Source organism: Callithrix jacchus, chromosome 1, assembly GCF_049354715.1.
Source record: "Callithrix jacchus isolate 240 chromosome 1, calJac240_pri, whole genome shotgun sequence".
Taxonomy (NCBI): Eukaryota; Metazoa; Chordata; class Mammalia; order Primates; family Cebidae; genus Callithrix; species Callithrix jacchus.
Window position 1 is genome coordinate 148601509 of NC_133502.1, and position 26638 is coordinate 148628146.

Genomic DNA, 26638 nt, shown 5'->3' on the forward strand with positions numbered 1-26638 from the left:
TGATGAAACACCTTAATATATGTGTATGTGTCTGTATTTGTCCTTAGTACTGTTCTGTAGTGGTCTTCAGAGTCAAAATAGCTGTCAGTGATTGACTGGTTTGGTCTACTGGTCTGTTTTTATTCCTTTGACGGTCCCTCTATTCAGCCCTATTTGATGCATTTTTTGTTATCATTTTTATGCCTAAATTTAAAAAGATGGAGGTCTTTTGCCTAGAATTGAAACATATTCCATCTTGTCTCAGAAGTGTTTCCAAATATGACATCTACATGATAGACTGGGTTCAGTAGCTCATGTCTGTAATCCCAGTCCTTTGGGAGGCTTAGGTAGGAGGATTGCTTGAGGCCAGGGATTCTAGACATCTACATAATAAAATATATATCTTTATGTAAGCACCTCCTCATAATGTAATGTGTAGCCTATTCCCAATCAGAGCAACTCTGTTGTGTGTACTAAATTAATTTTGTGTGTGTCTATTTATCTGAGAGCTTGCAACCTCTATTCCAGTAGATACCAGCTCTAAGCGTAAGGAAGTGGTCATAGACCATGGAAGGGCTTACCAATAGTAAGGAGCATGCAGATTCTTAACAGCAGGCTAAGGAGTACATAGACAGTGGCAAACAGCCAACATCAGGCAAGGAAATTGATGCAATAAGAGGAAAGCATTAAGGAAGCAGTTGATACTGAGGGAATGTGTTCTTTTTCTGGGTCCACAAGCTGGAGTAGTTTTAAGGGCAAGAATTTCCCAGCGCCATGCCCCCTTCGCATTGCTCTCTCCATCTGGGAGATTTAATGGTTTATGTTTGAATTTCACGGGTGCCGGAAGAAACTAAAAGTCAGTCATTCCAGAGGAAACTCTAGGGAACTCTTTTTATTGGCCCAGGGTCTGGGAGAAGGTGGAGGTTCCTCCCGGGAGAAAAGTGATTAATCTAAAGTGTTTGATCCTTCAATGGAAAGAAACAAAAGGAAGTTTTGGAAATATTGAATCTTTTCATCTGTAAAACAGTTATTACTGGTTGCAGTTGTTTTACCAATGTATCTCAGTGGTTATTTATTTATTTTTTTTAACTTTTAAGTGGGCCATGGTACTAAGAAAGTTATATGCAGTTATATAACTCTCTCAGGCACCTTCCATGTGCTTTTCATGGTTGCTACCAGGTGAATAGTAATGTATCTAAGGGTAATTTTTACCCATCCAGCTGGGCTGTTTAGATCTGGAATATGGAAAGAAGCAGAAATATGACATTCGCCATTAAGTCTTGATTTTTATATAAAAACCTATTATTTATTAAGATGTTACATAATTTTCTTATTAAAAGATAACTTTTTAGTTATTAAGAAGAAAAGCTCAGTTGTAATTTAAGTAGTTCTGTTATGACTTAATTATTATGAACTCCATTGGAATCAGAGTGTTAAGTTAGGATCTTAATATTTATCTTCTAGTCTGATCCTCTCATTTTAAAGATGAAACCATTGAGGAGTAAAGTCAGAGGGTTTGATGGGGCATATTCTTCTAATTACCAATACAGTGCTTTTCTTACCATCTGCCTCTCTATAATTTTCTTTTAAAGAAAAAGTTCCCGGATGTAATGCTGTTGTGTTTTTCCTACTTTGAGGACTGCTGCACAGTGACTTTTTTTTTTTTTTTTTTTAAAACACTGCCCTCTTCATCACCCTGGTCCTAGCTGTGATTTCTTTACTTCTGTATTAAGTTTTGGTCACTCTGAGTACTAGCTGCTTTTAAATTCTGTTCATTCTTAGCTGGCATCTAGAAACTAAATACCTTTTTATCGAATTTCTTACCAGTGGCTTTCAGTCTTTTTTGATTACACCTCATGTGAAAAATACATTTACATTGCTATCCAGCAGTCCTGTGTATATGCACATGGTACTAATACATATTAAGTCAAACAAAATTCTCTGGAATAGTACTTACCTTTATTAAATGCAATGTACCCTAATATTTTCTATCCTATTTTCTTATGAAATACTGGCAGTGAACCACTAAATTGACTTCATAATCTACTAGTGATTATGACCTACAGTTTGAAAAGTATTGCTCTATAGTATAACTATAATAGATGTGTATTGCATGTATTTTTTTAGGTATAAGTATTCATTTAAAATGTTATTTTAGGCCAGCTTGTGGTGGCTCACACCTGTAATCTCAGCACTTTAGAAAGCTTGAGCCTGGGAGATCTAGGCTGCACGATTGTGCCACTGTGCTCCAGCCTGGGTGCAGAGCAAGACCCGGTCTCCAAAAACAAACAAACAAACCAACCCAGAAAATCAAACATACTTTGTCTTTACTCAATCTGATATATCTTTCCTGTCAGAAGAAATGTTATCTAACCTATCTGATTTGCAAATAATGACTAAAATCTTTTTTTTTTTTATTTTTTTTTAGACGGAGTTTCACTCTTGTTACCCAGGCTGGAGTGCAATGGCGTGATCTCAGCTCACTGCAATCTCCACCTCCTGGGTTCAAGCAATTCTCCTTCCTCAGTCTCCTGAGTAGCTGGGATTACAGGCACGCCCAACCATGCCTAGCTAATTTTTTTGTATTTTTAGTAGAGATGGGGTTTCACCATGTTGACCAGGATGGTCTCGATCTCTTGACCTCGTGATCCACCCACCTCGGCCTCCCAAAGTGCTGGGATTACAGGCGTGAGCCACCGTGCCCGGCTGACTAAAATCTTTCTCTTGCTTTTAAAAATTCTTTCTCTTGCTGATAGTTGTTAAAAAAAAATCTGGCATTTTGGTGAGAGGATAAATGGTACTGTGTAAGTTAATTTTCTGCTATTAAGAGAAGTACTATTTTTTATTTAGCCATTTAAGTGAAATTGATTTAAATACATTACATACTTCTTTGCCTTCTTAAACAGAATATATAGAACATATTAACATATTCTTACTGTTACATATCATGTAGTATGTTACAGTTTTCAGAGCATTTTTTACACGTGTATATTTTTAAGCTGTTCTGGGCACTTCTGTTTGGTAGAAGGGCAAGGAAGTATTATCCTGATTTTATAGGTGATGGTGAATTCAGAAAAGGCTGAATGGAGAACCAGAACGTAGGTCTTATGACAAGGAATCAATCTATTGTGTTGTGCACACACATGTAGAGGTCAATGATGTGTGGTAGTTGTTTCCCTGCTGCACTTAAGGCTTCATTTAGCTTTGTGTTTGGGGTTCTCATATCTGTTTTTTAAAAATAAGTTTTCTTTTCCCTAATAAGGCCATTAGCTGCTGCTTATGGTACTGTCAGTGTGCCTTGGCAATGAGTTTGACTGTAATAGATGTCCTCAACTTTTAATTTGCTTCTCTGCTTCCCTGTAATAGGAAACAAACACTGTTTCCCTGGAATAGGAAACTGTATCTCAATAGAGATAAGTTCTAAATGTAAAATAAGAGTGTATAGGTTCTTCTGAGTGAAGTGCATGAACTTTATTTATTGCATGTATTTTATCTTTATTGTCTGCTCAATGGCTATTTTAATTTACTTATAATTTAAATTACTTTTGCTTCTAAGAGGCTTCCCCCCCACAACCCTCCCTTCCTGAAACTCACTGCATTTCTTCAACGACATTGTGGGCTTTGCATGAGTTTGTGACAGTTATGTTCATCAATGCTTACCTTTAAAATTTATACCTAGAGGTGTAGGTGGTTGAGGTTCCAAGAAATATGACTCCCCATATTTCACTCCCCATATTTCAAGACCCCTTGAGTGGTGGGTCTTGAAATAAGTGGGTTTCAGTATTTCACTGTGGGTTTCAGTATTTCACTGTGACCACTGTGAAACAGTGCATAGACTTCCTGCTTGGTCTTAAAACTTGAAAACAGCACTTCCTGTACAGCAACTTATATTCTTTAACCATATATTCTTAGTACCACACTCCCTCTGTTTCTAAACAGTATTTCTAATCTGTCCAAGGCTGAAGTTATTGCTGTAAGATGGCCATCAGCTGTTTCTCTGGACAGTGGGGCCACATAATCATAGGACTCCTTCACTTTGGTGCTTTTTATATACTCAACCTAAATCCCTACCCAGGAATGGTGTGAGGAATCTATAGGATCATCAGGCCTAATGCCAATGCAGTTGAGTTATAAAAATCCTCCAGTTATTCCTTTTGAACTTTGTCTGCAATGCACTTTATGGAACTAGCCCCTGCTCTTCTGCCTCTTTGATGTCAGTCTCCTTTTTGGAGATGCTATTTCCATTTTTTTCCCCCTGAGTGATACCTATATTTCAGAGTTGCTCAGAGAATCACATAGGTGCAGAGTGTGACAGACAACATGGATAAGCAGTGTAATCCCCCTGCTGGACATCTTAGTCATTTGTGGTCCCATTTTCTGTTTTGATGCAGATTCCTCGTCAGTACTACAATCTGACGAGTCTGTCCCTCAGAAGGTACAATGATATCTTTTCTCCTGTGTAAACAGAGTAATGCAATACATTTGTGTCCTGCAATATATTCTCCTTTCTGGAAGCTTCATGTACTTAAAAAAAAAAAAAGAACTGAAGAAGTACCTTTTCTATTCTTCTGCTCTTATTTCCTCCTAATCAGAGATGGCAGTAATTTTTGTCATTAGCACTCCCTTATTCTTATATATAAGAGAGAGATATATACTTTTTTTTTTTTTTTTGAGACAGAGTCTCGCTCTGTCGCCCAGGTTGGGGTGCAGTGGCATGATCATGGCCCACTGCAGCCTCCACCGCTTTGGTTCAAGCAGTTCCCCTGCCTTAGCTCCTCAGTAGCTGGGACTACAGGAGGGCACCACCATGTCCAGCTAATTTTTTTTGCATTTTTAGTAGAAACGGGTTTTCACCATGTTGGTTAGGCTGGTCTTGAACTCCTGACCTTGTGATCTGCCCACCTCCGCCTCCGAAAGTGCTGGGATTACAGGCGTGAGCCACTGTTCCTGGCCTGGATATATAGTTTAAAACTATTTTTAGGTTTAATAAGTTCCTTCTGTAGCCCCTTATATTATAATGAAAAAATAATTTTTTTTTTTTAAAAACACAAACATTATTTTGTCCAAAGTATAATCTGGATGTTAGTAATGACAGGCTTCTTTTTTCAGAAATATTTTCCTAAAGTCCTTTGACAGTTACCAGTAAGAGAGTTTTGCCTTTAAAATCCAAAACTGATTCTCCCTACATTCTCTTGCAGTTTTCTGAATGCCCTGTTATTATTGAACACTTTCTTACCCATTTTTCCTATTATTCCCTCTTCCTGAAGTCTCATTTCTGTTTATCAGCTTGTTTTAACTCCTACTTCTCCTTCTAGACTTAGATGCTGCATGACTTAGGTCAGATTCACTACCTCTTCTTGGAAGCCTAGGTACTTTCTCCCACAGTACCTCTAAGTTATATGATCATATTCTGTGTTTCTTCTTGGTCTTGAAAAACTACCTCTGTGTAGCACTAAGTAGACTGTGAGCTTCCTGAGGGCAGGGACTTTGTCTTGCTGATTTCTGTCTTGGGTAAACTGGCCATAAGGTTGGGTATCTTAGGATGGGTCTTTTTATAGGCCTTTGTTGAATTAGTGGCAATCAACACTAGGCCTTTATTGAATTAGTGGCAATCAACACTAGGCCTTTATTATTCACTTAGAGCTGCTTACATGGTGGTTGTAAGGATTTAATATGTGTGAAAAGACTATATTGAATTTGTTGCAGGCTTTATTAGGTGTGTGTTAAATCTCAGTAACCTGACATGAATTAGTTTAAGCCAATGTTTTCCTAACTGCTAAATAAGCTTACTATATTGAGAAGAAATGGCACTTTCTATTTAGGGTTAAGAAAAAAGGAAGCAAAAGGATGGATTTTTTCAGAAATAATAATACAATTCAGATATGCACAGAATTTGATAGATTTCAAAGGGCTTTTTACAAAATCTTATTTGATCCTGTCAGCAGTGTTTTGAGATATTATCCCTATTTTAAAGACTTGGAGTTGTGATTTGCCAGAATTATAGTGCTAAATCATAGAAGCCATTGAATTTATGCATTCATTTATGTATGTATATATGCATTTATGCCTTTGAAATTTAGTGTTGTCAATTCAAAAGCTTAAAAAGGCTCTAGAATGAAAGGTATCATTTCTACCCATGTTCCCAGTCACTCAGTTGTCTTCACTAGAGGCAGTTACTGTGATCTGTTTCTTGTTTAATCTCCCAGGGCTATTTTATGTACGTGCAAGGAAATATGTACAAATATTTTTTTCTTTTTTAAAACTAATGGCATCACACTATACACATAGTTCTGTACCTTATTTAAAATCTTTGTTGTAAAATGTATACTGCATACAGAAGTGTTTAAACATACATGTGCAATTTAAAGAATACTAATTAAAAACCACATATGTACGTAATACCTAGGGCACAAAATAGAATACTGCTATTATTTCCAGTACCTTGTGTTAACCTAGCCATGGAAGGAAAGGACAATAGTGCCCCCTTAGAGAGGAAGGCTTACAGAAGACATATTGAACAGCCTCCGGGGCAGAGTCTGGTTTTCAGCTGCCCAAAGAGTTTACAAGGTTCCCTTTGGGGAAGTCAGTGGACGAAGCCATGAGTATTGGAGTCACAGAGTCATGGAGAGTGTAGGCCCACTACAATTGAGGCATCTGATAGGTAGGCTCACTACAGTTGAGGCATCTGAAGGGATTCTAATGTATGGATCACTGGTAGAAATGTGATCAGAATGGACTGCTCTGCTCTGTGTTGTTTACTTCTAATCTCCCCATAGCACACCTTCAGCTGTCAGGAGTATGTCAATTAAGTGAGTGTGCTGAGTTGGTTCTTTCAGCAAAATGTGAAGGGGAGAGCAGGGACTTCATTATCTTATGTACAAGACAAACCAACTACAGATAAGAATCTGGGCCAGGCTTATCTGGGCAGTCTGCCTTCTGACTGGAAGTTGGGTACGATAGCACTAGGCACCTTGGTAGTGCTGGCCATCCACACAGCTGTCTACAGAGTTAAACTATTTCATTGTGGACTGATTACCCTCTGCATCTTGTATATAGCTGTTATCCCAGGATCTCCCTTCAGTATGATATCTTTTCCAACAACAATCGATTCTCCAATTCTCTGACATTACGTAGATGTCCAACAATTCAGTTAAATTCTCACAGTAACTACTTGGAGTTAGTGCAGACCTACGGTTAAGGACTCAGTCCCATAAGACTGCCCCCATTTTATAACCAGCTGCAAATGAGGTCCCCAGGTTACCCCCACTTCTGCCCAGATGACCATAAATCTTGAAGTTCCCATGCCCTACCTAATTTGCTGAAACAGCTGACAGAACTCAGGAAAGCACTATACTTATTATTTATTTGTAAAGGATACAAATGATCAGCAAGGTGAAGAAGTACATAAAGCAAGGTCCAGAAGGGTCCTGAGTGCAGAAGCATCTGTCCCCATGGAGTCAAGTGCACCACTGAGATGTGCTCGCCAACCCGGAAGCTCCTGAACCCCCCTTATTCTGAGTTTTTAAACTGAAGCTTTATTATGTAAGCATGACTGGTTAACTCACTGGCCATTGGTGATTGAACTTAATATCCAACCCCTGTCCCCTTCCCAGATGTAGGAGAATTGGGGTGGGGCTTGGAGGGAGAAGTTCTAACCTTCTAATCACTGTGTTTGGTTTTTCTGGTAACCCCCTACCCCCTCACCCTATGTGTTATCTCACTAGAATATAAGAACTGTCCTATCACTCAAGAAATGTCAAGGGAACTCTATAGCAAGAACTGGAAACAAAGACCAAGGATATTTTTTGTTATACCACTAGTATCCTCCAAGAAATTCCTTTGTCTCTCCCTCCTATATAGGATACTGTGTTTCTTCTATTTTTGCTTTTAACTTCTTGGTTTTACTCTCCCATTTTATTGCTTCTTTAAGCAGCTTCTTATGAAAAGGTATAAGATTTTAAAAACATTTGAAACCTTGTTTGAAGTGTTTAAGTATTTTTATTCTACACCTAATATTTCATTTAGAACTTTGCAAGTGCATAATTCTAGGTGTGAGACAAATTTCCTTGAGAATTAAGAAAGCATTGCTTTCTTGTCTTCTAGCTTCCAGTGCTGCTGTTAAAGCTTAAAGCTATTGTAATTCTTGATCCTTTGTATATAATTTTTTCTCTCTTGAAGCATGTAGAGTCTTCTTGTGGTCTCCAGGGTAATGATATTTGACAATATTATGCCTTTTCCTACATACTTACTATCTTCTCTTTTGAAAAACTTTCTTTAATTAGTTCTTTAATGATTTCCTTTCCTCTTTTTTCTGTTTTGGTACTCCTATGATTTGGATGTTGACATGCTGGACTAGTCCTTATTTTATCTTTTTTCCCCCCTGGTTTCTGTTTTAAAGTTTTTTTGCTGTACTTTTTGAGAGATTTTTTCAACTTTATGAGTTTCTCATTTCTGTTACAACTTTCGATTTCCAGGAGCTCATTTTTGTTTTCAGAGTACTCACTTTTAGAGCATTTTACTTTTATTTTATGATTGCAGCCTCTTTTTGTACCTATGCATTATTAGTTGGTATTCTGTCTATTGAAAGAGTGAGATTTTCTTTTCTATCAGTCAGGACTCATGGATTTCTCTTTGATTCATTTGTAGTCAATGAATTATAATTATTCTTTGTTTACTTTTTAGTGTTATGTGGCCTTTTAAAATGAGTTAGGGAGTGTTTTTTTTCTAGTCTCTGGTTGACTTTGTGTAAGAGTGAAATTATCTACTTTTGGCTGGGCATGGTGCACATACCTGTAATATTAGTGCTTTGGGATACTGAGGTGAGTGGATCACCTGAGGTTAGGAGTTCGAGACCAGCCTGAACAATACAATGAAACTCTGTCTCTACTTTAAAAAAAAAAAAAATTAGCTGGGTCCATGGTGGCACATGCCTGTAATTTCAGCTGCTTTGGATGCTTAGGACAAAAGAATCACTCAAACCCCTCTGCATTGCATCCTGGGAGACAGAGAGTGAGTCTGTTATTTATTTTTTTTTTAATACCTACTTTTGAAAAATTAGAATGGATGTGTTTATAAATTGTCTTTTTAAAAAAAGCCTGGATCCGATGCTATCTTTAAGGGACTTTTTAAGAACAACTGATTTAGTTTCTTTAATGATTAGGGTACCCTTCAGCTTCTGTTTCTTTTTTTGTTAGAACTTAATCGTATTTTTTAAAAGTTATCATTTCACCTAGGTTTTCAAACTTGCTGGCATAATGTTGTTTACAATAACCTTTTATTATCCTTTTTTTTTTTTTTTGAGACAGAGTTTTGCTCTTGTTACCCAGGCTGGAGTGCAATGGCGCGATCTCGGCTCACCACAACCTCCACCTCCTGGGTTCAAGCAATTCTCCTGCCTCAGCCTCCCAAGTAGCTGGGACTACAGGCATGCACCACCATGCCCAGCTAATTTTTGTATTTTTAGTAGAGACGGGGTTTCACCATATTGACCAGGATGGTCTCGATCTCTTGACCTTGTGATCCACCCGCCTCGGCCTCCCAAAGTGCTGGGATTATAGGCGTGAGCCACCATTTTATTATCTTTTAAATCATTATCCCTGTGAAATTTTTAGTCTTTTTCATTCCTGATACTGCTTTTTCTCTCAGGAAAAAGCCTGCAGAAAAGCTTGCATTTATCAGTTCGAAAGTCTTTTCAAAGAACCAACTTTTGGTTTTATTAACCTCTGTTGTAACTTTTAAGTTTCTGTTGATATGTATTTTTCTTCCTTTTGTTTTTATTTGGATTTTTTTTCTGTTGTTCATTTTCTAACTTTTTAAATGAGTGTTTAGCTTTATTTTTGATTCTTTTAAGATTTGAGAAAAAAACGTTGAGGGAAGGGATGTAACCAGGAGGCTGTCTGGGGAAGAGTGTTTCAGGAAGAGAGAAGGTCTTGAGGCAGGAGTGTCTCTGGTGTGTTAGAAAGAAAAGTGGAAGTGTTAGAAGTGGATGTGGTAGAGTTTAATGAAAAATTTTATGGTAAACATGAAAAATACCTTTTCATATGGCAGTTCCATGCTTAGACATTTATTTGGTATAACTGCTGTAATGAACAGAGAAAACACTGGTCTCGGCCCCTCACTAGTTTTTTTTTTGATCTGGGGCTTTTAGATTTCCTTCATATTCAGTTTCCATACTGATAATTTATAGTTGTCAGGGTTAGATGAGGCAAATGTGACTATACCCACACAGTAGGTGCAGAGTAAATGTAATTAAATGCTTTGAATTTAGCATATTTACTGAAGAGTGATTTTTATTCATTTGAGTGCACGCTTCTGTGCTTTGGGCATCATGACCTCTGCTACGCTTGCCAGTCTGCAGACAGCTGTAATCACTATAATCAGTAGTATCCATGGCCTCTGTAATCTAATATTTTTTCCTTTGCTTATTGTTTCACTGAGCTGGACTTTACTTGAGATGATAATTTAATCTTCTTTCTTTGTATGCCATTGAAAACAGCAGTGATTGTTTTCACAGTTCTTAGTCTTAGAAGCAGTGGTACCATCCCACTGAGGAGCACTGTCTTTTTTCATACATTTGAACAAGGCATTTCCTGGTTGAGCTGCAATGCCCACTATAACAATGGCACTTGTTAAACAAGTAATTACTTGTTTCTTATTGGACTGGTATGTATTTTGCTATGTTGCTGACATTGTCTTCCATTAACTGCCATTTCTATTTTATTGCCATCCCAGTTTTGCCTACTTTCATTGTTTAGACTGGGGTGGGCAAAATTTTTTGTAAAGGGCTAGATGGTAATTGTATCAGGTTTACCAGGCCACATGTGATCTTCACCATAGCTAACTCTTTAAAAATGTGAAAACCATTTTTAGCTTCTGGGTGTGCAAAAACAAGCATAGGTCTGGATTGACCCACTGCTGTAATTGCTAGGATTGATCCCTGCTTTAAACCATCCATCTCTCTATATATTTAATATATGATAAAGTGACAGCAAATAGTGCCTTTATTCTAGGTTGAGCTCTACTTTTTCCCCCCTTGTTTCTTAATTCATTTTTTATTACTTCTCCATTTTCTTCACCTTTGTGTTTTTGAACTGTGTTCTCCATGAATCAAGAAATTGGTTTTGCTTAGTGAAGGCTTTGTCTTTATCCCTTTCCTTAATTACTTAATTCATATCGTTTATAAATATTTCTTATTCCTTGGGGCATATTGAAAGGAAAGAAGCACTTCCCTTTTTTGGATCATCCCTTTTATTACCTGTCTTTCATTTTCCTTTACTAATAGGAATTTACCAGAAAATCTAACCAGGCTGGGCGTGGTGGCTCATACCTGTAACCCCAGCACTTTGGGAGGCCAAGGAGGGGGAATCACTTGAGGCCAGGAGTTCGAGACCAGCTTGGACAACATGGTGAAACCCTGCCTTTGCCAAAAATACAAAAATTAGCCGGGTATGATGGCATGTGCCTGTAATCCTAGCTACTTGGGAGGCTGAGGCGGGCTTGGACCTGGGAGGTGGAGGTTGCAGTGAGCTGAGATCATGCCACTGCACTCCAGCCTGAACGACACAGTGAAGCTGTGTCTCGAAAACAAAACAAAACTCAACAACTAAAAAGATTGTTGTCTTTCCCATCTTGCAAGATGGCGGGTGAAAAAGTTGAGAAGCTGGATACTAAAGAGAAGAAACCTGAAGCCAAGAAGGCTGATGCTGGTAGCAAAGTGAAAAAGGGTAGCCTCAAGGCTAAAAAGCCCAAGAAGGGGAAGCCCCATTGCAGCCGCAATCCTGTTCTTGTCAGAGGAACTGGCAGGTATTCCCAATCTGCCATGTATTCCAGAAAGGCCATGTACAAGAGGAAGTACTCAGCGGCTAAATCCAAGGTTGAAAAGAAAAAGAAGGGGAAGGTTCTTGCAACTGTTACAAAACCAGTTGGTGGTGACAAAAACGGCAGTACCCGGGTGGTTAAACTTCGCAAAATGCCTACGTATTATCCTACTGAAGATGTGCCTCGAAAGCTGTTGAACCACGGCAGAAAACCCTTTAGTCAGCATGTGAGAAAACTGCGAGCCAGCATTACCCCTGGGACCATTCTGATCATCCTCACTGGATGCCACAGGGGCAAGAGGGTGGTTTTCCTGAAGCAGCTGGCTAGTGGCTTGTTACTTGTGACTGGACCTCTGGTTCTCAATTGAGTTCCTCTGCGAAGAACGCACAAGAAATTTGTCATTGCCACCTCAACCAAAATTGATATCAGCAATGTAAAAATCCCAAAACATCTTACTGATGCTTACTTCAAGAAGAAGAAGCTGCGGAAGCCCAGACACCAGGAAGGTGAGATCTTCGACACAGAAAAAGAGAAATACGAGATTACAGAGCAGCGCAAGATTGATCAAAAAGCTGTGGACTCACAAGTTTTACCAAAAATCAAAGCTATTCCTCAGCTCCAGGGCTACCTGCGATCTGTTTGCCCCGACAAATGGAATTTATCCTCACAAATTGGTGTTTTAAATATCCTAATAATCTAATTAAATGACTGGTTACCTTTTAAAAAAAATTGTTAACTTTACCAGATTGCTCTTTGAAATTTTGTCTTCTCCTTTGCCTGATTTGACCCTCTTTATTCTGCTAGTCTCATGTTATTTCACTGCAGCTTACCTATAGCCATGATAATAGTCATTGTCAAATATTTTTATGATTGTATTACTCCTTTAAAGACAAATACATATTTAGATTTGACATTTAATATAGTAATTTGGAATTTGGAGGGTATCTTAAAAACCTTGTTTTATTTTGATATATTAAAAGACAATATCTTCTGTAGAAATGAGCGTGGGCTCTCTAAAATGTAGCAGTGTGTATATAGATCAGGCTATGTTTATTAGTACTAGAAGCGTGTCATTTATTTCAAAAGTAAAACTAATAGTATGTGTATATCAAGACCCTATTGAGAGAATCAGAAATACTCTTCTTTAGTAGAAAAAATAGATTGAATTTTTAAAAGCCTATTTCTAGGGATAATATCCTGGCAGTTTTTATGCAAACCTTGCATCATATTGTAGGGCTCAGAAAATTGTTAAATGAAAGTGGTTGTTGTGTGATTTTTTTCCCCTTTATGCTGAGCCTTGAGGAAGAGAAACTGGGAACAAAGAAAATGAGGAGAAATGTGGTCTTTCCTTGGAAAATCGAGCAGGATGGTTTCAAAATTAATTTAATACCTCAAGTTTTATTTAAGTAATGGGAAAAGTCTTTGTACATTTGTTTAACATAAAAAAGCATTGTCACTTACTTTGGTAACGGGGCCAAAGTGACCTTTTAGCGTTACATTTCTTTTTAAGTCTTCTGTTTTATTAACTTTATTTCCGAGTGCAAGCTGAGATTGTTAGTAAGAGCATGCTAAAGCTACCTCATTTTCTTTTTTGATAGTGTGATAAGATTACGGTACCAGAGCTGGGCCTTAATTGTACTGTATATGAACCTAAGCAAGATAATCATCAATCTGGCTTGGTATACATGACATAGGAAGTCCGGTCAGATGATAGCTGCAATTCTAGCTGCCAACAACTTTCCTTAAGAGATGTTCAGTAATGGATTAATTTTTTTTATAAACATGGAAGGTAGGTTTCTTCGGATGTGACACATGGCTCTCTTTATCCTGTTCTAATCAGTGCTTTTATTGATGACTTGTCAACATGATGAATATGTCAATCTAGAAGAGATGTTAGATGATAAATTAGAGTCCAAAAGATTTCAGCATGCTGAGATAGATAATCTAAAATATTAGAGATAAATGTGAAGTCCTAACCCTGGGTTCCAGACAATAGTGGTCACATGTTTTGCAGGCCATACCTACAGAGTTGAGTATATTAAGAACTTGCGTATGTGTCTAAAGTTTGATGTGGTTACCAGAAATTTAATGCAATCATGCCTGTGTTATGTAAACATAGTGTCCCGAACGTTAAGGTAATAGCTTCTCTGTATTGTAGTCCTTGTTTTGTTCTTGGCCTAGTATTATGACCTACTGAATTTGGAGGGTGATCAGGATGATGGGGAGGTTTGGATACTATAACAAATAAGGAATCATTCAATAAACTTGACGTGAAAACTTATATGCAATATGATGATTATCTTTGAACATTTAAATGATATTTTGCATTTGTTACAAGACCAGAATTAGAGTCAGTGGGTGGAAATTAATTAGGATGCATGTTTGGGGCTCAGCCCAGGTAATAACTACTCACCCATGATGTGTACTGCCTCGGTGAGATAGCAAGTTGTCTATGGCTGCAAATGCTCTGGAAGGAGCAATGTAACAATAAGGTCACAAATACTGCTGAGAGGATCCCTGCACTGAATAGATGGATTAGAATAGATGGATTTCTAAAGTCCTTTTCAGCATGGCATTCTTTCAGTATTTGTTTAGATACAGAGATGCTATGACTAAATATTTGTTCACATGTTTTCACCCATGCATAGTAGATTGTTATTCTCTGCGTTTATCTGTGCCCTTTTCTTATGCAAAACTTTTACCTGAACTCACCTTCTGTGATTAGCTAACTTTCCAAAACATTCTTTGGTCCTTTCACTTCTTGTTTTCCAGAAATTAAATTTTTGGTACAATATATCTTTTTTGACTTTAGTGAATATTCTTATGAATTTAAAATTGTTTTCTGCTGCCTTAATTTTTAAATTTTAAAATATATATTCATAAGTGTATGAAAGCTGAAACTTACACATTTGGTTTAATGTGCAAAATAAAATGAGCTTTTGTGAATCTGCCTCCCAAGGCAAGAAACAGAATTTTAGCAGAACAGTATTTGTCAGTATTTGTGGAAAACTGGTCTGATACCCCCCACAGATACAAAAATCCAAGGATGCTCAAAGTCCTGCAGTCGGCCCTGAGGATATAGAAGGCTGACTGTACTTTAGGGCCCCCCATGTCCCTCTCTAATTGCATCTCCTCTCAGCCACATGGTATACTGCACTTTGCAGAAATTATTCCCTTGCTTTCTTTATAGTTTTATCACATGTGATAGATCCCTTAATAATCTGTAATCTGGCTTTCGATTGCTTTTGCATTTTGTATAAATTGAATCAGCTGTATGTATTCTTCTTGATCTTCTTTTACATAGCATTATGTTTTTGAGATTCGTTTATGTTGATGCACCTAGCTGTAGTTAATTCAGTTTCACTGCTCGTTGAATTTGATTGTTTGCCTGTACCACATTCTTTTACAGTCCATTTTACTGTTGGACATTTTGATTTTTCTAGTCTTTTGTTCTCATGAATAATACTGCTGTCAACATTCTTACACATTTTCTGGTGTACATGTGTAGGAGATTTTCTCTCTCTCTCTCTGTTTTTTTTTTTTTTTTTTTTTTTTTGAGACAGAGTCTTGCTTGCTCTGTCACCCAGGCTGGAGTGCAGTGGCTCAATCTCCACTCACTGCAACCTCGACCTCCCGGGTTCAAATGATTCTCATGCCTCACAGCCTCTTGAGTAGCTGGATTACAGGGACCTGCCACCATGCCTGGCTAATTTTTATATTTTTAGTAGAGGTAGGGTTTCATTTTGTTGGCTAGACTCGTCTTCAACTCCTGACCTCAAGTGATCTGCCCGCCTCGGCCTCCCAAAGTGCTGGGATTACAAGCATGAGCCATCATGCCCAGCCTATATGTAGGAGATTTTCAAGGCCTTGCCTAGTAGTGAAATTGTTGAGCATGTGCAAGTCTAGTTTTTCATCAGAATGCCTGTTTTCCAAAGTTGCTGTCCTGGTAAGCTTTCCCACCAGCAGAGTATGAGAGTTCCCTTAGTTCCTCATCCTTTCTAGTACTTGGGTTTTGTCCTTGTTTTTGATTTTTGCCAATTTTGTGAGTGTGGATGGTATCTCATTGTGATTTTAATTTTAATTTTTCTGATTCTTAATGAGGTTGAATATCTTTTCACATATGTTCTTGTATGTTTCCTTTGTTATTTCTATTTATTTATTTGCTCCCCTTTCCCATTGATTACTTATATTTTTTAAAAAATTGATTTGTATTTATATATTCTGGATACTACTTCTTTGTTGATTATATGGACTATAATTATCTTTTTGTTTGTATCTTCTTATTCTCTTTATGGGGCATTCCTTATTTCAGATTTCTCAGTCTTATATTTGTTCTCCTAAATCTTTAATAGTTTTTGACTTTCACATTTAGGCTTTTAATTCATCATTAATAAAGGAAATCTTCAAACAAAAGAGGAGAAAATCGGTGGATTCCTCCCCATTTATTCATCTTCAGAAGACTAATTCTGTTACATCTTTTCTTCCTTCCTTACCTTTTTTGGGAAGTATTTAAAGCAAATCCCAGCATTGAGTCATCTTACCTGTAAAGATTTCAGTTTTGCTGATATTTATCTGTTTGGTATATGAGTTTTTGAGAGAGGTATGTTAAAATCTATCATGGTGGATTTGGCAATTTCTTCTTTTTCAGATAGTCTCATACTGCCACCCAGGATGGAGTACTTGGCTCACTGCAACCTCCCCCTCCTGGGTTCAAATGATTCTCTGGCCTCAGCCTACCAAGTAGCTGGGATTATAGGTGCCTGAAACCACACCCAGCTAATTTTTTGTATTTTCAGTAGAGGCAGAGTTTCACTATGTTGGCCAGGTTGGTCTCAAATTCCTGACCTCATGACCCGCCCACCTCAGCCTCCCAAAGTGCTAGGATTACAGGCGTGAACCACTGTGCCTCTTCAGATTTGGCAATTTCTTATTGTGGTTTTATCAATTTTCACTTTATAGATTTTAAGACTATCTTAAAATATTTAGAATTATTATATTATCCTGTTGAGTAAAATATTTTTATTATTATGAAGACACTTTCTTTATTTCCTATAATCCTTTTTGCCCTAAAGTCTTTTGTATCAGATATTAAATATAACAATACTAGGTTTCTTCTATACCGAGGGCAATATATCTCTTTCACTTTCCTATTATTTTCAACTTTTGGTATCATCATTTTAACATGTATCTTACAAGCAACATAGAGCTGGCTTTTGCATTTTTATCTAGCCTAACTACCTTTGTTATTTAACTGGAAAATTTAGTCTACTTAAATATAAATACTGAGCTATTTTAATTTTTTTCTGATTTTATACTTTTGTCTTGCTTTTCCTTTTTTTCCCTCCTTTCTTGCCTTCCTTTGGAGCTTATCACAATCTAAATCTCTTAATGTCACTGTTCTCCTTAATTACTTGAATTTCAATTCCTCTTAACGTGTGTGCTATCATTATCATCATGTATTTTAATTTCCAGCTTAAAAAAATTTAACCATACAGAGCACTGTTGTTCTTATACAACTGGTGTTTTGTTAACGTTACCCATGTATTTAGACCTTTGTTCTTCATTTGTGTTTGCGTCTCAGACTTTCCTTAAAGGATCATTTTTCTACTACCTTTAGAATAGCACATAGCAGATACTATTTTACTTTTAGCTATAAACAGTTTGACTTCAGTATTGCTTTTGAAAAGTCAGTTTTCCTTCTTATTCTTACTCTCTGAAGGTAATCTTTCTATTCTTCCTGGCTGCTTTTAAAATATTCTTTCTCTTGTTATAAAATTCCACAATGATATTTCAGTTTGTGGATCCATTTTTAGTAATCCTGTTTGGGATTCATTGGGCTTCTTGGATATTTAGATAAGTATCTTTTTTAGTTTTAGAAAGTTTGAAGAGAAGTTGCTGAGAATATTTTCATGCCTGATTTTCTTAACTCCTGGAATGCTAATCAGATTTTTGTTAGATCTTCTGACTCCTCCATTTCTCTTTATAAAATATGCACCATGTCTTTGACCGTCTTCTGATTCTTCTGAGTCTCTTTTTAAAATATGTACCACGTCTTTGACTCTCTGCTGTGGTCTGGTTATTTTCCTCTGACCTGTCTTCCAATTCTCTAACTCTCCTTTGATTTCTCAAATCTGCTGTTAAACCTGCCTGTTGAGTTTCTTATATCCAGTGATACATTGTTTATTTCTGGAAGTTCTGTTTGGTTCTTTTAAAAATTGAATTGTGGAGACCGACTCAAGATGGCGCAGTGAGAACAACCCAGGATTGAAGCTCTCGGTGAACGCACGGAGGATGAGTCAGGGCCGCATTTCCAGACGGATCTTTGTTGCCCACAGAACGGGGAAATTCCCAGGTATAAAAGAGACACGGGAAGCCAGTGCAGCGGTTTTGGCTGGTGCAGCCGGCGGCCGGTTCAGCGGTGCTCCACAGTGCTCCGCACAAAACACACTGGTCCGGGTGCCCTGTTGAATCAGCAATCTGAGACTTGAGAGGGCAGATTGGCATATCCATCTGATTGAACGGGACTTGGACAGTGAGCCAGGCCAGGAGATTCCAGGGAAGTGGCGTTTGGGCCAGGGCAGTGGGACAAACAAAACGGCGATTCCAAACCCTCCGGGTGGAGAGTTTCACTGCGGGCACAGCTGAACCCAGGACGGTGCAGCTCGGTGGGGGAGGGGCATTTCCCATTACCGAGGCAACCCACCCCTACTGAGGTACACTCCCATTGCTGACGCAGCCTGCCGTTGCCAGGGCAACCCGCCACAACAAAGAGACTCCGCTGCAGGGCATACCCCGTGGCAGCAGGGCGGAGACTGCAGCATCAGGGCAGAGCCTGCAGCAACAGGGCGGATCTCACACCAGCAGGGTGGAGCCTCGGCAGGCAAATAGTGACTAGACTGCCTCCTAGCTGGGCAGGACAGCGCAATGGACACTCATAAAGAAAACCCCAACCCCCCGAGACAGAGCATCTGAGAAAAAATGTTTTTTTTATGAGTTCTGCTGCAGCAGAATTAAATGTAGCAGCCTAACAGCCCTGAATGAACAACAGAGCTCACAGCTCAGCACTTGAGCTCCTATAAAGTATAGACTGTCTCCTCAAGCAGCTCCCTGATCCCTCTATATCCAGAAGACTGACATTTGGCAGGCATCATTCTGGAACAAAGATAGCAGACACAGAAACTGGTAGCATCCCTCACTGTTCTGCAGCCGCTATAGGTGCACCCCAGACAAGCCGGGCCTGGAGTGGACCTCAGCAGTTATACAGTGGAGGGGCTAGACTAGTAGAAGGAAAACCAAGTAACAGAAATACTTCATCATCAACAACCTGGGCGTCCACTCAGAGACCCAATCGAAAAGTCAGCAACTACTTAGATGACAGGTGGATAAATCCACAAAATGGGAAGAAACCAGCGCAAAAAGGAGGAAAACACCTGAAACCAGAACACCTCGACTCCTACAAAGGACCAAAACTCCTTACCAGCAAGGGAACAAAGCTGGATGGAGAATGACTGTGATGAAACGACGGACTTAGACTTCAGAAGGTGGATAATGAGAAACTTTTGTGAGCTAAAAGAACATGTTTTAAATCAATGCAAAGAAACTAAGAACCTTGAAAAAAGATTCGAGGAAATGATAACAAGAATGGATAACTTAGAGAGGAATATGAATGAATTGAAGGAGCTGAAAAGCACAATACAAGAACTTCGCGAAGCATGCACAAGTTTCAACAGCCAAATTGACCAAGCAGAAGAAAGAATATCAGAAGTCGAAGATCAACTTATGAGATAAAACGAGAAACCAAGATTAGAGAAAAAAGCGCCAAAAGGAATGAACAAAGTCTCCAAGAAATGTGGGACTGTGTGAAGAGACCTAACCTACGTTTGATAGGTGTACCAGAATGTGACGAAGAGAATGAATCCAAGCTGGAAAATACGCTTCAGGATATTATCCAGGAAAATTTCCCTCACCTAGCAAGGCAGGCCAACACTCAAATGCAGGAAATACAGAGAACACCACAAAATATTCCACAAGAAGAGCAACCCCAAGGCACATAATTGTCAGATTCACCAGGGTTGAAATGAAGGAGAAAATACTAAGGGCAGCCAGAGAGAAAGGTCAGGTCACCCACAAAGGGAAGCCCATCAGACTCACAGTAGATCTCTTGGCAGAAACTCTACAAGCCAGAAGAGAGTGGGGGCCAATATTCAACATCCTTAAAGAAAAGAACTTTCAACCCAGAATTTCATATCCAGCCAAACTGAGCTTCATAAGTTAAGGAAAAAAAATCCTTTGCACACAAGCAGGTACTCAGAGGTTTTGTCACCACCAGGCCTGCTTTACAAGAGCTCCTGAAAGAGGCACTACACATAGAAAGGAACAACCAGTACCAACCATTCCAAAATCACACTAAATGCTAAAGAGCATCAACATAATGAAGAATCTACATCAACTAACAGGCAAAACAGCCAGCTAGCATCAAAATGGCAGTATCAAATTCACACATAACAATATTAACCCTAAATGTAAATGGACTAAATGCACCAATCAAAAGACAGACTGGCAAATTGGATAAAAATCCAAAACCCATCAGTGTGCTGCACCCAGGAAACCCATCTCACATGCAAGGATACACAAAGGCTCAAAATAAAGGGATGGAGGAAGATTTACCAAGCAAATGGAGAGCAAAAAAAAGCAGGAGTTGCAATACTCATCTCTGTTAAAATAGACTTTAAGCAACAAAGATCAAAGAGACAAAGAAGGCTATTATATAATGGTAAAAGGATCGATACAACAAGAAGAGCTAACAATCCTAAACATATATGGACCCAATACAGGAGCACCCAGATACATAAGGCAAGTTCTTAATGACTTACAAAGAGACTTAGACTCCCACACAATAATAGTGGGAGACTTTAACACTCCACTGTCAATAATAGACAGATCAACCAGACAGAAAATCAAAAGGATATCCAGGGCTTGAACTCAGACCTGGAACAAGCAAACCTGATAGACATTTACAGAACTCTCCACCCCAAATCCACAGAATATACATTCTTCTCAGCATCACATCACACCTACTCTAAAATTGAAGTAAAGCACAACTCAGCAAATGCAAAACAACTGAAATCATAACAAACAGTCTCTCAGACCATAGTGCAATCAAGTTAGAACTCAGAATTCAGAAACCAACCCAGAACTGCACAGCTTCATGGAAACTGAACAACTGGCTCTTGAATGTTAACTGGATAAACAATGAAATGAAGTCAGAAATAAAGAAGTTGTTTGAAACCAATGAGAACGAAGACACAACATGCCAGAATCTCTGGGACACATTTAAAGCAGTCTCTAGAGGAAAATATATAGCAATAAGTGCTCATATGAGGAGAATGGAGAGATCCAAAATTGACACCCTATCGTCAAAATTGAAAGAGCTAGAGGAGCAAGATCAAAAAAACCTCAAAACCTAGCAGAAGATAAGAAATAACTAAGATCAGAGCAGAACTGAAGGAGATAGAGACACGAAAAACCCTTCAAAAAATCAATAAATCCAAGAGCTGGTTTTTTGAAAAGATCAACAAAATAGACAAACCACTAGCCAGATTGATAAAAAAGAAGAGAACAACCAAATATGCAATAAAAAATGATAAAGGGGAAATCACCACAGATCCCACAGAAATTCAAACCGTCATCAGAGAATATTGCAAACAACTCTATGCACATAAACTAGTAAACCTGGAAGAAATGGATAAATTCCTGGACTACTGTGTCCTCCCAAGCCTAAACCAGGAGGAAGCTGAAACTATGAATAGACCAATAACAAGGTCAGAAGTCGAGGCAGTAATTAAGAGTCTACCACACAAAAAAAGCCCAGGTCCAGACGGGTTCACAGCCGAATTCTACCAGACACACAAAGAGGAGCTGGTACCATTCCTTCTGAAACTATTCCAAATAATCCAAAAAGAGGGAATCCTTCCCAAATCATTTTATGAGACCAACATCATCCTGATACCAAAACCCGTCAGAGACCCAACAAGAAAAGAAAACTTCAGGCCAATATCCATGATGAACATAGATGCAAAAATCTTCAGTAAAATATTGGCAAGCCGATTGCAACAGCAAATCAAAAACTTATCCATCATGATCAAGTAGGATTCATCCCGGGGATGCAAGGCTGGTTCAACATACACAAGTCTATAAACATAATTCACCACATAAACAGAACCAAAAACAAAAACCACATGATTATCTCAATTGATGCAGAGAAGGCATTTGACAAAATTCAACAGCCCTTTATGCTAAAAACCCTCAATAAACTCGGTATCGATGGAATGTATCTTAAAGTAACAAAAGCTATTTATGACAAACCAACAGCCAATATCATACTGAATGGGCAAAAACTGGAAGCATTCCCTTTGAAATCCGGCTCTAGACAAGGATGCCCTCTTTCACCACTCCTATTCAATATAGTACTGGAAGTTCTAGCCAGAGCAATCAGGCAAGAAAAAGAAATAAAGGGCATTCAAATAGGAAAGGTGGAAGCCAAATTGTCTCTATTTGCAGATGACATGATAGTATACCTTGAAGGCCCCATCGCCTCAGCCCCAAAACTCCTGAAACTGATAAGCAACTTCAGCAATGTCTCAGGATATAAAATCAATGTGCAAAAATCACAAGCATTCCTCTACACCAATAACAGACTTAAAGAAAGCCAAATCAAGAACGAAGTGCCATTCACAATTGCTACAAAAAGAATAAAATACCTAGGAATACAACTCACAAGGAACGTAAGGGACCTCTTCAAGGAAAACTACAAACCACTGCTTAACGAAATCAGAGAGGACACAAACAGATGGAGAAACATTCCATATTCATGGTTAGGAAGAATTAATATCGTGAAAATGGCTATACTGCCCAAAGTAATTTACAGATTCAACGCTATCCCCATCGAGCTACCAGTGACTTTCTTCACAGAACTGGAAAAAACCACCATGAACTTCATATGGAACCAAAAGAGAGCCTGCATAGCCAAGTCAATTCTAAGGAAAAAGAACACAGCGGGGGGCATCACACTACTGGATTTTAAACTATACTACAAGGCTACAGTAATCAAAACAGCATGGTACTGGTAACAAAACAGAGAGATAGACCAATGGAACAAAACAGAGGCAACATATCTACAACCATACAATCTTTGATAAACCTGACAAAAACAAGCAATGGGGAAAGGATTCCCTGTTTAATAAATGGTGTTGGGAAAACTGGCTAGCCATGTGCAGAAAGCAGAAACTGGACCCCTTCCTGACACCTTACACCAAAATTAACTCCAGATGGATTAAAGACTTAAACATAAGACCTGGCACCATAAAAACCCTAGAAGAAAATCTAGGCAAAACCATCCAGGACATAGGAGTAGGCAAGGACTTCATGAACAAAACACCAAAAGCATTGGCAACAAAAGCCAAAATAGACAAATGGGACCTAATCAAACTCCACAGCTTCTGCACGGCAAAAGAAACAGTCACTAGAGTGAATCGGCAACCAACAGAATGGGAAAAAATTTTTGCAGTTTACCCATCTGACAAAGGGCTGATATCCAGAATTTACAAAGAACTCAAACAGATTTACAGGAAAAAAACAAACAAGCCCATTCAAAAATGGGCAAAGGATATGAACAGACACTTTACAAAAGAAGACATATATGAGGCCAACAATCATATGAAGAAATGCTCATCATCACTGGTCATCAGAGAGATGCAAATCAAAACCACATTGAGATACCATCTCACGCCAGTTAGAATGGCGATCATTAAAAAATCTGGAGACAACAGATGCTGGAGAGGATGTGGAGAAAAAGGAACACTTTTACACTGTTGGTGGGAATGTAAATTAGTTCAACCATTGTGGAAGACAGTGTGGTGATTCCTCAAGGCCTTAGAAATAGAAATTCCATTTGACCCAGCAATCCCATTACTGGGTATATATGCAAAGGACTATAAATCGTTCTACTATAAGGACACATGTACATGAATGTTCATTGCAGCACTGTTTACAATAGCAAAGACCTGGAACCACCCCAAATGTCCATCGATGATAGACTGGATTGGGAAAATGTGGCACATATACACCATGGAATATTATGCAGCAATCAGAAATGATGAGTTCGTGTCGTTTGTAGGAACATGGATGAATCTGGAGAACATCATTCTCAGCAAACTGACACAAGAACAGAAAATGAAATACTGCATATTCTTACTCATAGGTGGGTGATGAAAAATGAGAACACATGGACACAGGGAGGGGAGTACTAAACACTGGGTTCTATTGGGGGGAAAAGGGGAGGGCCAGCGCAGGGCGGGGGCCTGAGGAGGGATAGCCTGGGGAGAAATGCCAAATGTGGGTGAAGGGGAGAAAGGAAGCAAAACACACTGTCATGTGTGTACCTATACAACTGTCTTGCATGTTCTGCACATGTACCCCAAAACCTAAAATACAATAACAAATTAAAAAAAATAAATAAAAATTGAATTGTTCTCCTCATTATGGTGTTTTATCTTTCTGTTGTGGGTATGTGACTGAATGTGTCTCTGTGGGCTGAGCTGCTTATTTTTCTCAGAACTATATCTGTGGAAAATCATTGAGTTCTAGGATAAAATTGAGTTTCTTCAGAGAAGATTGCATTTGCTTCTGTCATTTGCCCGCAGCAGAGGTGTCCAATCTTTTGACTTCCCTGGGCCACATTGGAAGAAGAATAATTGTCTTGGGCCACACATGAAATAAACTAATGATAGCAGATGAGCTAAAAGAAAAAAAAAACCCACGAGAAAACCTCATAATGTTTTAAGAAAGTTTATGGATTTGTGTTGGACTGCAATCAAAGTCTTCCTGGGCTGTGGGTTGGACAAGCTTGGCCTAGAGCCTCTTCCAGTCATTGACCCCTAAGACTTAATTCTGGGTTTGAGATTTTTCAGAACAACCAAGTAGTATTTTAAGTTGTAATTATCTATGTGAGGGCTAGCTTGTGACTTTGAGTTCTCAGGGGAGATGATTTTTGTTTTTCAAAGCTATGGCTCAGTACAACTTTTTTTTTTTTTTCCTTTTCGAGATGGATTCTGGCTCTGGTCCCCAGGCAAGTGTGCAGTGGTGTGAGATCTTGGCTCACTGCAACCTCCACCTACCAGCGATTCTCCTGTCTTAGCCTCCTGAATAGCTGGGATTATAGGTGCCTGCCACTGTGCCCGGCTAATTTTTGTGTTTTTAGTAGAGAAGGGGTTTCCCCATCTTGGCCAGACTAGTTTCGAACTCATCACTTTGTGATCCACCTGCCTTGGCCTCCCAAAATGCTGGGATTACAGGTGTGAGCCTGGCCTCAGTGCAACCTTCCTTTAAAATTATTTAAATAGTCCCTTTGGAGTAGGAGAGCTCATTTCAGTTTACCTTCATGCTGAGGGATATATATATATATATATATATATATATATTTTAATTTTTTGTTATATTTTAATTTTTTTGTTATTTTATACTTTTGTCTTTTCCTTTTTCTTTCTCCTTTCTTGCCTTCTTTTGGAGCTTATCACAATCTAATTTTCCTTAATGTCACTATTCTCCTTAAACATTTGAATTCCAATTCCTCCAAACTTATTTGCTATCATTATCATCATGTATTTTAATTTCCATATCTTTAAAATGTACATTTTAAAGATCCAACTTTTCTAGGGTCTCCAGGCTCCCTACCTTAGGTGGGTCAGTGTTCTTTGTCTTCTGTTCTCAGAGCCTTGTATTAGTCTGTTTTCTTTTTTCTTCTTTTCTTTTTTTTTTTTTGGAGACTGATCGCCTAGGGGCTCTTTTTCTTTTTCTTTTTCTTTTTTTTTTCTTCTAATGCAACATCATGTCAAATGAAAATATTTTCTTTTAGACAGTGAAGATCTTGCAGATTATGCCAGAGAAATTCAAGGGAATAGACATTCAATAGTCTGTTTTTATACTGCTGATAAAGATATACCCAAGACTGGGCAAAAGAAAGTGGTTTAATTGGAGTCACAGTTGCATGTGGCTGGGGAGGCCTCACAATCCTGGCAGAAGGCAAGGATGAGCAAGTCGTGTCTTATGTGGATGGCAGCAGGCAAAATGAGAGCTTATGCAGAGAAACTCCCATTTTTAAAATCATCAAATCTCATGAGACTCATTCACTATTATGAGAACAGGGCAGGAAAGACCTGCCTCCATAATTCAATTACCCCCCACCAAGTTCCTCCCATGACACATGGGAATTGTGGGAGCTACCATTCAAAATGAAAGTTGGGTAAGGATACGCCGAACCACATGAGGCCCAAAAAGCCAAAAAACTGGTAATTACATTTACCCAGTTTGGCAAATGCCTTCAAAGTGAAAATCAGCTTTAGAGAGCTCAATTGACCTTTCTCTGTTCCTGTGTTCCTATAACTTCTGTCCTGAATATTCTTGGCTTTCTTACCAACTTATGAATGTATTTAAGAGAACGTTTTAAAGTGTTTGTCCAGTATTTTTTTGTTGTTTTTATCAGGATGGTCAGTAAAGGTTTCTAGTCCTCTGTGTTGCCATACACAGGAAAGTCTCCATATTTTTATTTTTGTTTCTCTATTCCCAATTAGATTTTACCATTCTTGAGGGATGTGACCTTGCTTTGGACTTCTTTGGCCTTCTCTGTAGTATCACACTCAGTGTTCAGTGGACACTCATTTACGTAGGAAGATATGTAGCTAGAAAACACTTTTGAGGGTTTCTGTTTTACGTATTTCATATCTATTATAGTTTGTAACCTTCCCAGTTATTTGGTAAGGTAGCTTATTTATTTATTTGAAACAGT

General features: G+C 38.5%; 1 protein-coding gene and 1 pseudogene across 3 annotated transcripts in view; both read left to right on the forward strand.

Annotated features, from left to right (window-relative positions):
• TMEFF1 (transmembrane protein with EGF like and two follistatin like domains 1) overlaps positions 1-26638 on the forward strand; it is a 99331-nt gene that overhangs the window by 44330 nt on the left and 28363 nt on the right. The window lies entirely within an intron of this gene.
• On the forward strand, positions 1311-22553 carry LOC144579421 (large ribosomal subunit protein eL6 pseudogene; annotated as a pseudogene). The gene has a single exon (XR_013526890.1). The product of XR_013526890.1 is annotated as a large ribosomal subunit protein eL6 pseudogene (transcript).